General features: G+C 35.1%; 2 long non-coding RNA genes across 2 annotated transcripts; both read right to left on the bottom strand.

Annotated features, from left to right (window-relative positions):
* Positions 1-183: 183 nt before the first annotated feature.
* On the bottom strand, positions 184-7,562 carry LOC141399509 (uncharacterized). Its single transcript, XR_012411856.1, has 7 exons — positions 7,264-7,562; positions 6,899-7,201; positions 6,518-6,817; positions 6,152-6,445; positions 5,861-6,081; positions 676-768; positions 184-608 (listed from the first exon to the last, which is right to left on the bottom strand). It is a non-coding gene; the product is annotated as an uncharacterized lncRNA (long non-coding RNA).
* A 297-nt stretch (positions 7,563-7,859) lies between these two features.
* Positions 7,860-8,454, bottom strand: LOC141399508 (uncharacterized). Its single transcript, XR_012411855.1, has 2 exons — positions 8,352-8,454; positions 7,860-8,284 (listed from the first exon to the last, which is right to left on the bottom strand). It is a non-coding gene; the product is annotated as an uncharacterized lncRNA (long non-coding RNA).
* Positions 8,455-10,394: the final 1,940 nt, after the last annotated feature.

The following is a 10,394-nucleotide window of genomic DNA, read 5'->3' as shown; positions in this document are numbered from 1 at the left end:
GAAATCTATGGAAAAGCCTGAAAAGCGGGAAAATTGGCATTACTTTATGCGCTATAAAAAGGGCAAAACGGAAAATGTCTTCCTCATTAATCCTCGGTATAGTATAAAGGAAACATTTTCGTGGCGCTAAGCTCCTACAAAGGAAATTCCCTAATAAAAACAAACAGTGAAAAAAAAATCAAATTTGTTTGCCAAAATATATTGGTGTACTTTTATTGTATTCTGGTGTTGGTTTAAAACGTTGATGCGAGTAAAAAAATATGTAAGCTAATAATAATTAAATCATCAGTGAAGGCACCAATGTGATAGTGTTCCTTGTTTCTTTTTTTCAAATGTGTATTAAAGATACCGCCAAACCAAACCGCAACCTGGAACGATAAAATCCGGCCCCTCCAAATACATTGCTGGAGGTGGTCGGCTACATTTTTTTTTTGGAAAAATTGACGTAAATTTCTGGATCAAGGAGTCTTGGAGTTTTGCTTCAAATTCTTATGGGGGATTAACCAGTATTGAAGTTTAAAATATCTCCAAACACATTGGACGTTTGCCGTTAAGGTTCATCCAGGAATGAGTTTGTTGCCCGGAATATAATGAGTCTGTTTCATCATCTAAAAGGATAAAGAAAAGCTATATTAAAGAATTGACCACCAGGTAATTGTCTTAAGTTATACGTACCGAGTTTTGACCGAGATCTGTGGTGAGCTAGCCCTCGTTTTGTTGATATGCGCAACCGCGCTAGATGCTAATTGTGGTATATGACAGAGACACCTAAAAAAAAAAAAAAGGAATTTGTTTGATTAATGTTTTTTTAATAATTGGAAAAGCTAATGACATTAAAACCTAACAGAAAATACAAAATTTAAACATTTTAAATTAAAAGATAATTAAATTAATTTTGTGCTAACGAAAATTTTTAAACGAACTTATTTGTGTACTAGGTTAAGTGTGATTGTCTGTAGTGAGTAGATGATTGATTAAGTTTAAGTTTCAAATTGTGCAGGTTTCTAACGCCTAGTAATTGAGCGTAGGGTTACCCAAATGACAAAGGATTAATTCAATTTTGTGTTTGTTGGACATATATGATCGTCCATGAGCACCCCTTAACAGAGCTCTTTTAGGGAGGTAGTAAATTTTAAAGACGCCAGTTTGGCAATAATAAGTATCCTAGATTATTGGGTGGTAGCCTGAGTGAGTGGCTCATAAAAAAAAAATCAGGGGTTAGGAATTTTAGAATATTTTTACTTCGATTAAATGTTTCATTGTTAGGATTAAGTTTAAAAATATGTTAATAAACCCATTTAATGTTTGTGATTTAATATGAATTGCTGACTTGTTTCTTTGTAAGAGAGATAATTAGGATGTAGGTTATTAAGCGGTAAGTGTGTGTGGCTTCTGGGGCCCTTTAAAATTTTTGTCTTTTTTCGTATGGACCAAAGGGTCAAGGATGGGCGGGCTATGTGTGGGAACGAGACACCAAGTTCCCTTGTCATGGTTGTATAACGTGTTTGTGTCGTTTTATTTTGTGTTTATGTTGTTCTGTTTTCATTCCTTTGATTGTTTGACCCCTAGGGCTGACGGTGGAAGGGTTGAGAACCCCCTGAAAGTGGACGCCCCGACTGAGCTTGTCGGAACCCCACCGTAGCGCCGCATTAGGCGGTACATAACAATATGGCGCCCAACTTAAATGGCGTAATGCCTTCCGGCATTACTAATATAAAAAAACTGTGCAATAAAACCTACGCACAGTGCAATATACCATAGGGTACAATAGTTTAAACAAAACATCGCATTTTCGAACGACCTTACGAATATTGCATCCACTTCTTAAAACTTAAGCTGTGATAACCGTGCAATATTTGGTATAGATAGTTTGAAAATTAGGATATTTTGTTCCATGTGTTTGGTCTAGGGCAATAGCTCTTGTTCGTGAATTGTAACAAAGAATGTATTGTTTTATGACCTGTAGTTTGTGTTTCCGTGTATATTTTTAAATGTAGAGTACAATAGACAGAGGCTAACATTAAGAGAAACTTTAAGTGCAATATCTGCGGTGATAACAAGTCATCACCGACTGTATTGGTTAATGTTACTCTTTACACGGACTTTTTTCTTCGACGTTGAGGAAAAATGCCGTGGTGTTACCTTTTATGGTTAATGTTCATTTTATGTTGTTTAAGTCCAGTCTTCCAATACACCATGACAACCGTTTAAGGACACTTATTAAAAAAATTTTAAATAAAACCACACACTTTTTCCACGCTGATAGCTGAAAATACATCCTAGGAAGCTCTCATTTATGTTACCTGTGCGTATTGCTAACCTAAATGTTGTTTTTGTCTAACCTATATTAATTATTTTTCTAGTTTTTTTTTATTGATAGAAATATTTATTAGCATTTTCCTTCAAATAGTCTGAGAGTTTTGAAGCGAAGTTCTTATTAGTGATTCTAAGTCTGACAAAAGCAGAAGTGAAATCGATCATTAAAATTCGGTTCAGTCTATCCTGTCCCTCAAAGAAAAACATGCAGAACGCAAATAGCGACTCGTCAGTTTGGGATGTATATGGTGCTATAATAAATCATGAGCCTTCTGCCAGCGCGGAAGCTAGATTTGCCCAAAATGCTACCCAACTGACTTCGCGAACAAATACACGAACTGAACCATATGAATTTAGCGATTTCGCAAGAAGTGTGATCGAAGAGAGCATAACACAATTTAACTCAAGTCTTCAGATTTTAATACAAGAGAGCGTTTCCAAAGAGATGGAGAAGTTATGTGGCGTCATTAATAAACTTAGTGATGCTATCACCTCCTTGTCTATTAATGATCAGACGGTTCCCCAGGATACCGCACCCCAGTCACAGCCCCATCTAAACCATGCACCTCAGATGCAACTAAATGAAGATCGTAGTTCTCAGGTACAACAGACTCAAAACCCGGTAGTTCAAATGATAGAAATAGCCAACACTGCATCTTCGACATTACCATGTGGCAACACTACACCACAACATGAATGTCGGGAAAACACCCCAGATCAAAACCATAGTAATATGAGCATACCTTGTACACTAGGAATTGGGGATGAGAAACTTGAAATAAAACTTTCCGAAGCAGTTTTGCATGACATCACATGGAGGTGTTCAAGATTAGAAAACCCGGTTTCTGAATTGACTTCCCTAGTCAAAAAGAACCAGCGGAATAAATTTTCGGGTATAGAGCACTCTCTGAAAGCTACATCCCTGTTTAACGTCAAAAAAAAAAAAAAAAAAAAAAAAAAAAAAAAAAAAAACTAAAGTTATAGGAAGTTTCTTTTCTTATTCTTCCATATCACCATATAGCCTCTTTACGAGTATCATCTTTTGTTAAACTAAAAATGAAATGTCCTTTACTATCAGTTAGTCAATACCCGAGCCAATAATACGAAAATGTAACAGGGGCAATAATTCTGTGATATAGTAATGTAAGTGCAATATAGGTTAGAAAAATGAGTGTTTGTGAACGTCCATTTTTTTGCCTTTTGCATTTATTTTTATTATTAGAATTATTGACTTGATTTTACATTTAAACTTCGTATAAGCTAAGAAATATTACTGATTGCCCGGCTTTTGAGACTAACAGGGTGTGGGAGTTCCCCACGTTGGGATATAAAAGCTACAAAATACTAACCCAGGAAAACAGAGAAAATCCCAAACAAAATAAAACGACCTCTATGATTCCCATAAAATGGTTAATATGTCAAGGTTCATTAATTTACAGGAAAAGTAGTTACTTAAAAAGTGCTAAGAACTTGATCGGCCTTAATAAAACTGTTAAGTCCAAAAGAAAACGTGGATGATAGAATTCTAAAGTCAAGATTGAAATAAATTCATTCCATTAAGGCAACAGAATGAGGTTACCACTATTACCAATATTTCTCCAGCCTATTTTGAGACCTGACTTTCTTCCATCAACACTAACCAGGTTAACCAAACAAGAACTCGACTCAGACATCAGTAACCCTTAAAATCTTTATTTGGTATCCTCGCCCAAATCTTACTCCATGGCAGTTATAACCCACTGAAAACATCATCGAGAACTAATAATTGTTTTATTCATTACGCACTTTCCAAAAAAGTTTTATTTTTCCTTGCTAATTTTTTTTTGTCAAGCATGAATGCAAATAGAATAAGAATAATTTGGGAGAGCATTTCCATAATGATCGGACGACATTGACAGAAAACAAATTATTTGTATTTACAGCCCGAAGTGTAATTGGGATTTACCTATTAAAAAAATCAAGTCACTAAAGTTATATACCCAGTTTATTTTGAAATGATGCCCCAACATTCTTACATTTAAAGAAAAAGGGAAAAATTACGCACATTGATCAAAAAAAAATCACTAAAAGACACAAAGAACGTCTCCAGATATTTCAAGATTTCCCAATTATATAAAAAAAACACGACATTGCTGAACAGTTTTATGTTCAAAATTAGATGTTCACACGCTTTATTATCTTGTGTTGTCATAAATGTTATACACATACACATAACCACCCAAGACCATTATAAAAGGCCTACAAACAACATTATTTTTCGTTGAGGGAACCATCAGTCACTGCCTATAACCTTTTGGTGCTACAGGGAACACTCCCAATATTACAATATTACTATCACCCAACAATAAACACAATCACTATATGCATCCATTCGACACTACATAAATAGTATAACTTGCTAACCACTATATCCGAAATCACAACATTTTTCTTCCGCCACTACATAATTTTTCTGCTGAGAATTTTTAATGCTTCTTAAAAACTGATTTGTTTTGTTTGTTTTACAAGCGCACACACAACTGGGAAAGCTAAACATTTTTTTTTTTTGTCGCTAATATCTGTTTTGTTGAGTTGGCTTTTCGTTGGTTCGTTCCCACATAATTTACAAAACGTCAAGTAATTGTTCTTTACTTTTATTCATAATTCAATAGAAAACACATAAATGTACCTAAAAATTATTCAATAATAATTGCTTTGGATAAATGTATGGTATTATATTACACACTTCATTTCATTTTTTTTTTTTTGCATTTGTTTTAAAATTGTTTTTCGGTTCTACACCAAAGGAACGAATGTTTGGTTTTCGCGTTTCAATCGACTTTTCTTTTATTTTTCATAATGATTATATTGGTGGTAATAGAGGTAGGTCAGAATGAAAAAAAAAACAGACTATGGTTTTGTTTATGATTCACGGTCGGGTTAGCACATGCAACTCATATTTATAAACAATTCTACCTGAAAACATGGAACATTCACTCACTGTGCAATATTTATGGTAATGATTTTCAAATTAATCGCCGGTCAGTATTTTTTTGTTTGCTTGCATTAGTGCGAAGACGAGAATATATGCATAAGAATACACACATATGCTTGAAGAGCAGTTTAGTGTCACACACAACAATTTCCTGAATTCGTAAACAAAATAAAATATTACTACTGTGTCAGGCACATTCGTTTTGATAACCACGATTTTTAAACCAAATTACACGCACATCCTAATATTCGTATAAACATTCGGATTTGCGTTCAGAGAGAAAGTACATATGAATTATTTTAAACGGCAAGAAATCTAATTGTTATTATAACTCCGCACAGATAATTTGATATTAATTATTTACAAAATAATCGAAACCTCGTCACATTCCAATTTTTGTTTACAAATAGTACCAATCACTGTCACAGATCATGTTCCGGCGTATTCATTTTGTTTTTATTTCACTTTAAGTATTCACTCACAACACAAAAAACTATTGCACAGCACTCATGTTTTCAAGTAGAAATGTTCACATAGTAGTATAGTAAGCACAACAATAAATCAACTCACCCTTCACGTTGATATGTTCTGCTTCCATACATGTTGATAAATCCCAGAAAACGTCGAGTGGTAAACAGCATGATTGGATTTAGTCCGTAACCACAAGCTATGTTCACCAATTCTTAATGATGAAAGGGATGAAGTCCAACGCCTGTATGTTGTCCGGTAATCCACGATGTTGTTGTAAACAGGTAGCTTCATGTTTAGGGCAAGCAAAATCATCCGCAAAACTAAAACCAAAGAAAAATCAAATTACAATGCATGTCCGTCCATCTGACATAAACAAACAAAATATTTTACCTGCTCTTCCTCCAACAAGCAGCGACGAAATAAAAGTTTGCCCAGATCGACCAGCAACAAGATAAATAAGGAAAGGTGTAGGGCTGCTAATTTAATGGCAACCATAAACCAGTCTGATTGATAGAAAAACAGCACCATGTCAATGTGGGAATTGCAACCCGCCTGTTCTCAAGCAGTCTATATGTTTTGGTGGCGATGCCAGAAAATTAATTTGGAAAAATTGCATTAAGATAGCTAGCTACGTTGACTAAAATCTTAAACAACATAAACCGCAACTGGCATTACATCGCAATTCTGAAATGAAAATAGAAAGACGAGAAAGTATAATTGGGAAAGTAATAGGATCATAAAAAAACAAATACTTACCAATTGTGTTTCTCCGAGTTCGAGTGGTTCTCTTCATACATGTTGGACTGCGACTATTAAAAAGGTTGCAACGAATATGTACATACGTCAAAGAGATATGAGAGCAGCCATTAGAGCAAATACGCACGTCGTCAGCCAGTTTGGTGCGACGATGTGTGTGTGTATGAGTAAATATGTGCACACTTCATGGAGTGACGACCGAAAATTACACATACACGCTCTCACTGCAAAATTCATGATTGTTGAAAACATCGATTGAAATAAACAATTTTTGCCCCATCAATTCGTCAACATTGAATTCTGGAAATAAAAACATGTAGACGATAGAATAAAAATTTGAAAGAATAATTAGACTCGACGAGAAGAACAATTTTTACTTACCATCTTGATGATCCGAAAATAATGAACGAGGCGTTAAGTCAAACGTGTTAGACTGATTTGGTAGCAGAAAGTGCAGCTTACACCGGCCAAATGTGTGCAGTGGTGGTTTTGATTGAATGAAAGCCCAAATGAGCATACACATAGGTATGAATGGGACAGCTACAAATCAATGAAACGACCATGAATTCGGGACTCGCGTTTTTTCGCACACACATTTGCACGTAGTATGAGACACCAACCAGGCTGCAATTTTTGGCGCTATGAAAACGCCAAACGAGCCATTTTGATCACGGATAATTCTTCCTGTAAAGAAAATAAATCGTATAAGACATTCCCCCTGGATAACTCACCGTTTTTAGTCTTACCGGTTTTCTAATGTCCGAAGCGGCATGTTAACTTCCACAACGCTTGCCAAACCTCATGGTTGTAGGACGTTGGTACACTCACCATTCATGCCATTATATTTTCTCCATTTATTTTAGGAACGCACAGCCACGCACATCAACATTTCCACCAATTATTTCAATTATTTGTGGAAATGCTGAAGTTTTGTTGCGTGTGGCGGCAGAGACTGTTTTTTTTTTTTTGACGACGATGCGTGCCGCTCCTTTCAGACGGTAAAGAAAAAGAAACCGGATATATATAAGGCGGCCGGTTCATAGACAGAATTCTAAGTGTTGCCAACCCATATGAAATACAACACTGTGGGTATCTATAGGGATCTATAGATTAGTTTCAGGGCGAAAGCGACAACGAAAACGAAAGCGATAAATGTCGGGAAATCTATGGAAAAGCCTGAAAAGCGGGAAAATTGGCATTACTTTATGCGCTATAAAAAGGGCAAAACGGAAAATGTCTTCCTCATTAATCCTCGGTATAGTATAAAGGAAACATTTTCGTGGCGCTAAGCTCCTACAAAGGAAATTCCCTAATAAAAACAAACAGTGAAAAAAAAATCAAATTTGTTTGCCAAAATATATTGGTGTACTTTTATTGTATTCTGGTGTTGGTTTAAAACGTTGATGCGAGTAAAAAAATATGTAAGCTAATAATAATTAAATCATCAGTGAAGGCACCAATGTGATAGTGTTCCTTGTTTCTTTTTTTCAAATGTGTATTAAAGATACCGCCAAACCAAACCGCAACCTGGAACGATAAAATCCGGCCCCTCCAAATACATTGCTGGAGGTGGTCGGCTACATTTTTTTTTTGGAAAAATTGACGTAAATTTCTGGATCAAGGAGTCTTGGAGTTTTGCTTCAAATTCTTATGGGGGATTAACCAGTATTGAAGTTTAAAATATCTCCAAACACATTGGACGTTTGCCGTTAAGGTTCATCCAGGAATGAGTTTGTTGCCCGGAATATAATGAGTCTGTTTCATCATCTAAAAGGATAAAGAAAAGCTATATTAAAGAATTGACCACCAGGTAATTGTCTTAAGTTATACGTACCGAGTTTTGACCGAGATCTGTGGTGAGCTAGCCCTCGTTTTGTTGATATGCGCAACCGCGCTAGATGCTAATTGTGGTATATGACAGAGACACCTAAAAAAAAAAAAAAGGAATTTGTTTGATTAATGTTTTTTTAATAATTGGAAAAGCTAATGACATTAAAACCTAACAGAAAATACAAAATTTAAACATTTTAAATTAAAAGATAATTAAATTAATTTTGTGCTAACGAAAATTTTTAAACGAACTTATTTGTGTACTAGGTTAAGTGTGATTGTCTGTAGTGAGTAGATGATTGATTAAGTTTAAGTTTCAAATTGTGCAGGTTTCTAACGCCTAGTAATTGAGCGTAGGGTTACCCAAATGACAAAGGATTAATTCAATTTTGTGTTTGTTGGACATATATGATCGTCCATGAGCACCCCTTAACAGAGCTCTTTTAGGGAGGTAGTAAATTTTAAAGACGCCAGTTTGGCAATAATAAGTATCCTAGATTATTGGGTGGTAGCCTGAGTGAGTGGCTCATAAAAAAAAAATCAGGGGTTAGGAATTTTAGAATATTTTTACTTCGATTAAATGTTTCATTGTTAGGATTAAGTTTAAAAATATGTTAATAAACCCATTTAATGTTTGTGATTTAATATGAATTGCTGACTTGTTTCTTTGTAAGAGAGATAATTAGGATGTAGGTTATTAAGCGGTAAGTGTGTGTGGCTTCTGGGGCCCTTTAAAATTTTTGTCTTTTTTCGTATGGACCAAAGGGTCAAGGATGGGCGGGCTATGTGTGGGAACGAGACACCAAGTTCCCTTGTCATGGTTGTATAACGTGTTTGTGTCGTTTTATTTTGTGTTTATGTTGTTCTGTTTTCATTCCTTTGATTGTTTGACCCCTAGGGCTGACGGTGGAAGGGTTGAGAACCCCCTGAAAGTGGACGCCCCGACTGAGCTTGTCGGAACCCCACCGTAGCGCCGCATTAGGCGGTACATAACAAACAGACCATTTAATATAAACATATACTATGTTTACATTTACGAAATCCACTCGATTTCAACTGTCAATTCCATTGCTCAAACGTCAAATGAAATCCAATCTATTTCAGAAGAGTTTTCATTTGACGTATACGTAAAGGAATTGACAGCTGAAATCGAGTGGATTTCGTAAGTGTAAACTTAGTAATAGTCTACCATGGCAAAAAACTCTAATGTAACCGTACGTACTATTATTATTTAGATTGTTCGAACAGATTTATTAACTATTTTCATATTGCCTTTGGGTTATACAACTAAAAATTAAAAATGATAATTTAAGCTTTGTTCCCGTACTTTTTAATAGTAAAACTCGTAAAAGAGAGAAAGACAGAAAAATTGTTGTTACACAAAAGTTTTTTCAAAAAGTTCGGGAACGGAAAAATTGAAGAAACGTCAAAAAAGCTGGAACAAATGTCAAAGTCGGCATACCAGCCAATCAGACGCCGGCATCCATGTTACTATTTTTTACACGCTCAAATTTGTCGAGTAAAAAGTTTTTAAAGAGAGCGTCATTCAGCCCCATTTTTGTTTAAAGAGAAGTGAACATTTTACAACTTTTTTGTGTACGGGAACGCTTTTTCAAGTAAAATGTGTAAAAGTCGTAAAAATTGTAAAAACTTTTTAGTTCTGGAACACAGCTTTAATTAATAGTACGGTTACACTAGTGTTTTTTGCCGGGTTAACCCACTTCATGAGGATTTATTTGACGTTTGCGCTATGGAATTGACGTTTGAAAACCAAACCCACTGGGTTAATCCGGTATAGTGTAACCGGGGTATAAAGGATATATTTTAAAGCTTCCAATATTTTTTGGATGCTTTAGTAAAACCACTGGTTTTGAAATGTCAATTCCATTTGGTGTAAAGGCCTCGTTACCCTTGGTAAACATAGTCAATTTTCCCACTAACAAATTAAAGTTGTTTTAATAAAATATTAAAACAACGACAATGGGATTATGCCTGACTATTTTCATAATTAAATAAATAAATTGACATTTGAAACATTAAATACGGT

This window comes from Musca autumnalis, unplaced genomic scaffold (assembly GCF_047663935.1).
Source record: "Musca autumnalis isolate F117 unplaced genomic scaffold, ASM4766393v1 scaffold_1, whole genome shotgun sequence".
In the NCBI taxonomy this organism is placed as follows: domain Eukaryota; kingdom Metazoa; phylum Arthropoda; class Insecta; order Diptera; family Muscidae; genus Musca; species Musca autumnalis.
This window is presented reverse-complemented; position numbering and strand designations above follow the sequence as displayed.